Source organism: Pygoscelis adeliae, unplaced genomic scaffold (genome assembly GCF_000699105.1).
Source record: "Pygoscelis adeliae isolate BGI_AS28 unplaced genomic scaffold, ASM69910v1 Scaffold63, whole genome shotgun sequence".
Classification (NCBI taxonomy): Eukaryota; Metazoa; Chordata; class Aves; order Sphenisciformes; family Spheniscidae; genus Pygoscelis; species Pygoscelis adeliae.
The window spans coordinates 2627867-2634407 of NW_008824414.1; positions in this window are offsets into that span (position 1 = coordinate 2627867).

Genomic DNA, 6541 nt, shown 5'->3' on the forward strand with positions numbered 1-6541 from the left:
ATGTGCCATGGGGCAGGAGTGATGAAAGGATGTGGAGATGCAAAGCCATCTGCAGGGCTTCCCTATTGCTTGGGGAATCAGCGTTGGGCTCCTAGGGAACGTAACGTGCCTGGGGTTTACTCAAGCCTTTTAAGAAATGGCTCGGCATCGATGCTGCCGACACCGAGGGCTGCTTGTTGCTGAGTTGAAGAGAACCTCCTGATCACCTTTTGCAGTCGCAAATAATCATTTATTGTCATTACGGCGCAGGAGCAAAAAATTCACATCTTTTGGAGGATTAGCGGAAATCAGAGGCCAGGTATTTTCATCTAATGAAGCAAGGGCTGGGATCCCAACTGGCCTCAAGTTGCCAGAGCCAGAGGAAGGACACAGCAGAGAGACAAGCAAATGCCCATCAGCGGCTGCCAAGATGGGGGTCTCTGAACGCCAAAACACCTTCTCCTGCAATGCTGACAGCAACAGATGGGTATGTGTCTTGAAATCCTGCCTCTGCTTTGGGTCATACAGGAGGGCTTGCATCTACTTTGCAGGCAAGAAGAAACCACTGAGAGCCCTTGGCTTCTGTGCCGGCATGAAGATGTCCATCAGCATTTTGGTGTGGGTCCCCAGAATGCCGTCTGGGTGCAGGAGGGAAGAGCTGGGAGCCGGAGGAGCAAGGTGTCAGAGCTGCACATTGCTGCGGAAAAGGGGGGGGAAGCAGCCTGGCCCGGCCAAAAAAAAAAATACCCCCCCAAACCTGTGTTTACCCTTCTGAATGGGCTGTCTTTGGAGGCATTCTGCAGTTTCTGGGAGTTTGTGGACTGGAAAGGGATTGTGCTGCCAAACAGGTTGGCGTCTGAAGCAGAATGGGGCAATCCCCCCCGACAGCATCGGGGCAGGAGCCCAGGTGAGCATAGGGCCACCGAAGGCTGCCAGGAATTGCCCCAGGCAGATGAGCATCTCCGATTGCTGCTGAGGAAAGCAGATTTCGGTACAACCTTCCTTCCCCCCCCAGCACGCTCTCCTCCTCCTCCCCACCAGAGATGCAGCATCTACAGCTCCTGCTCTGCAGATCCAACTGGTAATGGCCAGGCTGATTGACTGCAGATTTCCCTGTAACTGAGCTTAATTAGCAAGCTAATCAGGTCTGGAGATGGTTCCAATTTATTTATTGGCTGATGGCTGCCACTAATCGGCCTGGCCAGTTAATACTGGCAGCACTGAGGTTTGTGCCAGGTGAACAAATATATCAGGGTTTCACCCTTTCCAGCACTCGGAGCTGGCAAAATTTGCCTGGCGAGCGGCTGAGCTCGGATGTGGGCAGGGTGGTATCCACAGCATCCCCTCCCCGTGGGGTGAGGGAGGGTCTGAGCACCATGCCCAGCTCCGACCAGCTCTGGCTCACCAGGAGGATGATGCTTGCAGGCGAGGATAGAAAAGGGGCATGTTCTGCCTTTTGCATGCCACCAGCGTAACAGAGTTCAAACACCCAAAATAGTCCTTGTGGCAGGGACAAGGCATCCAAAGGCAGTATCATCCGTGGGTCACCTCTTTTGAAGGTGACCTAGAGCAAGCCTTGCTTATCTTGCACTAAGAGATTTGTGCTTCTTAGTTCCCTCCAGCTGCATAAAGGTGATATAAAAGAGAATTTTATTTTGCTTTTAAAAAATAAATAAAGGGGAATTTTTCTGGATTTTTATTTTCCCCTGGAATTACCAGGAAAATGGCATTAGTGTTCCCTGGGTTTGCTGGAGCATCTCTGGGCTGATGCGGGATATCTCTTGAGCGGAGGCAAGGAGAAAGGGGGAGCGCTGGTGCTGTGGCAGAGCCTGCCTCTCTCCCCAGTGTTGGGGAGCTGGGGAAGAAGGACTTGTTAAATAAAGTGTGACAAAAAGGTCCCTTCCCTCAGCTTCTGTCCCTCCAGAAGTCCCGCCAGTCTCTGGATGTGGCATGGGGACGTGTGTGTGGGATGGCACCAAGCACAGGAAGGAAGGGAATGGGATTTCCCCACCTTCATGCCCTGCCGTAGAGAGGAACCAAAGGGAAGGGAGGCAGGATGAAAGGGGAGATATGGCAAAACAGCTGGAGAAGGCACTTGCTATGGCAAAAACCCACACTTGGCTAGAGCCTCTCTTCCCCGAAGGCATCCAGCCCCAAGCTGAAGAACCCGAAGGCTGGAGAGACCCCCCACGCCTTCTTAGTTGGCTCTGATCTTTAATGGTCCTCCATATTTTAAGTAAAAAAAAAAAAAAAAGAAGAAAAAAAATCCTTGCTTCTAGTCTGAGTCTGTCTGGCTTGAGCTGCTGGCATGGATTCTTGTGCTGCTGTCCTCCTGTTGATTCAAGAGCCCTTTAGTGCCAGTATTTTCTCCCAGTGAAGGCACTTACGGACAATGATCGAGTAATTTCTCAATCTTCTCTCTCTGAAAAGCCAGGAGGTGGGTGGGTGTCAGAGCACTGGGCATTTCGGGGGGGCTGCGGACCCCCTCTGGACCCTGGCACCCTGGTGACAAGGGGTGACAATCCCAGCGTGGGACCTCCCAAATGCAGCCAGTGATGATGGCTGGCGGGACTGGGGAGGATCCAGATGGAGCATCCTTCTCAGGGGGCTGCAGGGCACCCCGCCCCGGGTTTTTCGGGTGATGGAGCCAGCGCATGCCAGGCAGGGAGAAGGAGGACGATGAGCTGGATGAAGCCAGAAAGCCCCGACGCAGGCAATGCTCATGGCACTGGGGCAGTGGAGGCAGGCGGGCGGGTTTCATGGCTGCGGCTCTGAAATCTCTTGCTGGAGAGGGTTATTAGAGGGAGTAATTGGGATCACCTTACTTTACAAATGTTACTTTGCAGAATGAGGCAGGAAGACAGATCGATCTCAACTATTATTCATTAAGGAAAGTCCTTTATAAATCCCAAATTAACAATTTCTCTTAGAGAGAGACTTCCTATTACCCTTCTTTCACGGGAACTTATTGCCGCTTTGGAAATGGGGAAATATGAAAATAATTGGGGAGGGGGCGAAACAGCAGTCATGGGCTTAGGAGTCGAGCATCTGCCTAAAAGAAAATACAGATGTGTGTCTTAAAAATGACCATTACCCTAATTCAGAAAGGCAATGTTTTTGATAGATATAATTAGACCACGGCCATAACGACGTTCATAAAAGCCCAAGTGGCTTCTTAGCAATGAACAGGCTATTTGTAAATGTTCAGCGCTCGATGGCATATCTACAAGCGGCGATGGTTTGCAGAAAACCCTCTCCATGCAAAGAGATGAATATGTCACTTGCGGGGGTACTAGTGCCAGTTGGACTGGGAAACTTTGCACTGGTCTTTGCCATTGGGGCTGCACAGTGTTTTGATTATTTGAGGTATGTTGCTGCATACTGGGGATCTGTCTTGGTTTTTTTTTGGGGGGAGAGAGAATTTCAACCCAAATCCTCTTGATGTTTTGGGTGAAAAACACTAAGAAAAAGATGCTTTTTTTTTTTTCAAACTATGGAGAAAAAAAAAAAACAGTTATTGCTACTTAAAAACTTCTGAGTGCCTTCCAGCTTTGGTGCAGGGCCTTGAAATTGGACAGGAGGGTGACACGGTAATTTTAATGTAGGGGTTTGGGGGGGGCTGTGTATTTCACCGGGCGCATTACCCCCAGCTGCCAAATTTGGGGTGATGGGACATGCCCTGAGGATGCTTCAGGGATGTGCGAGAGAGGGCTTTGGGTAAGGAGATGTTGCCATTGCCCAAAGAAGTCGGCAGGTTCACTTTGAGCCAGGGTTGTCAATAAAAAAAAGCAATTACTTAATTTGTATAACTGTGCCTGTGGCTTCTTTTGGCTGTTCTGGGAATACCAGCAAGGGAGGCAGATGTCTCTCAAAGGGGTTTGGGGGGCCATACCCACATTTTCCTGCATCATTTCTGAGTTCAGATGCTTTTGCAGCGAGAATAGACATCTTGAACAGGACTGCAAGCAGAAGGAAAGCAGCAAAGATTCCTATTTAGACTTGGGCAGATGCAGTTTTTGTTGCCCCAGATAGCATCGGGATACATTGCTTTTAAAAAAAAACATAAATCGCTACTAATGCCCCTTTTTGGAATGCCAGTTTTGGGCTATTGGTACCCTTTAGAGTAGCTTGGGGGGGTGAAGAGGGAAGAGCTCCAGGCTCTTGGCAACACATATTCACCCTGTAAGCTCCAGCTCCTCACTGTTGATAACACGCTCCTAGAAAATTATAAATGGGAGTCCCCGGTTTGTCTTTCGCTCTGTTAATTAATAGGATTTGAGCATTAAAACTGCTCCCCCGGAGTCGGCGATAGGCCCTTTGCCACTAATTCAGGCCCCTTGCCACTAATTCAGTCATCCTGGCAGGTCAGCGTAAACACCCCATATTTTACTGCCATTTTTAGATTATTCCCCTGCCTTGTAATTATTTTCCCGGGGGATGGCGGGGGATTAATTCCAGGCACCCGTTCCTCCGCAGATGGTGGCTTGCCCTAGCACCGAGGCGATACAGAGCATCCCCTGGCAGCAGATAACACTGCCGATTTGAGGTCCGTTTACCCGCTGACGAGGAAAACGTCGTTAAGCTGGGTCTGCCCTCCTCTTCCTCTGCTCCTTTTATAAATAAAAGGGAGGAAGGACTCGCTGCTGGGTTGGCCCTGCCTGCACCGGCAACGCGGTCCCCTGGGAGCAGGGGGATATCGGGCATTGGCGGGAAGATGCTCATGTGGCTGCATCGGGGGTCCCAGCCCCGGCGGGTAGCACAGGGGCTTGCGGGCACCTTGAGCGTGGGCAGCCTTCGCTCAGGCTTTGGTCCGGCACCCTTGGCATCGCAGCAAGGGGCTGAGGCTCTTTATTCCCAGGGGTTTTCTCTGCACCGGCTTGTTTGTAGGAGGACCAGGAGCCTACGTGCCCCACAGCAGGCGGCTTCAGGGTTGCCCTTACCAAAGGGAGGTAGAATCATTTTGCTTACAGCTAAAATACCCCTCTCTATATGATTTGTCTATATGACTTAATGTCCTGCCAGGGCTGGGAGTCAGAGCACCTGCAAGACCAAGAAAATGCTGTGTTTTTCTTTGGGGCCGAGGTGCTGGGAGCTAAAGCAAGGTTTAAAATCCACGTGGCTCAAAAAAAGAAAAAAAAAAAAAAAAAAAAAAGCCTCCATCCCTCCTTCCTCTATCAGGCCTGCTTGGAAAGGCGGCCTTTCGCTTCTCCTCTTCTCAGGCTGAGCCCCGGGGAAAGTTGGGCGAGTAAGTTTGCTGAGCCGGAGGGAGGGCGGCACAGATCGATTGGTGAGTTTAATAGGATCAGGTCAGTGTAATCCTGTTTTAGCCATTGTAATTCAGGCAGCCAAGGAGACCTCAAACTATAGGGGAAGGGGCTTTTAAAACCTCAGCGGTCCTGCCACAAAGCCAGAGGCTGGGGCCGGGACAAAAGCGGGAGAGAGGATGAAGTGGCTTGAAATAAATAGATTAAGGCTCTCTATGGGCCAGGCGTAGCGGGAAGGAGAAAAGAGCAAGCAAGGGGCGGGCGAGCATCCCGCAGCAGCGGGGAGGGGGACAGGAAGGGACCTCGCACCCACGAGGGATGCGGGGTGGCTCAGTAGAGCATCCCTTCCTGCCGTGGGGCGGCCGGTTAGGGGCGCAGGGTGGGTTTCTCCCCCCCCCATGTGTGCTTCTGAAGGATTGGGATAGGCAATCAATTTTTATGATGCAATTTATAATTCATACAGGTTGTCTTCGTACATATGGTGTTGCTTTTGTGTGTCAGGGTGCCGGGTGCTTTATGACGGTGACGGCGGGAATTTGCATTGGCGGCCGCTTACCGGCCTCATCGCTCTCCTCCTCGCGGATGAAGATTGATACAGCCCTGTGGAAGCACGTGGGGGGGCCAATCCTGGAGGACAGTGAGCCCCGATGGGTGGGTGTCCCTTGCAGGGAGTAACGTGCACCCTTTTGGGGATGGGGGAGATGCTCAGTCCTTGGGGGGGGGGTTATTCCCAGCAGGGATATGGACACCCTCACCCATCTCTCCAGATACTGGGGTCGGCCCTGCTCTGGGGGATGCTTGGTGCAGAGGCCCCTGCCATCATGGGGGATAACCCCAATGGAGGGGGGGTCTGGCACCCCCGGCCTGGACACAAAGGGGTCCTTGTTGGCAGGGCAGTCGCATCCCTGGGGGCAGGAGGGGCAGGCAAAAGGCACAAAGCTGAGCCTGGCCAGTCCCAGCTGAAATAATTAAACCAATTAAGAACAAACAGAAACAAGGCGGAAGGCAGAGCTGCCCCCTCCGAGGAAGTGGGGGCTACATCTGGAGTCCCACCCACTCCACCCCCTGCCTGACCTGGCCTGCCATGTGCTGAGTTTGTCCAGTCTCTGCAGCAGCCCTGGCATGTGGTGAGTTTGCCGGGTCGCTGCGGCAAGGGGGTAAGGTGGGGGGGCGGTTTAAAAGCTGTGATGTCTTATTTAAGTGCAAGGCAGTGCATTCCTCACCCTGCCAGAGAGGGATGGCCTCCTCCGGTCATCGCATGCTGCTGAATGGTGGTGGCTGGGGACTTAAATGTATGT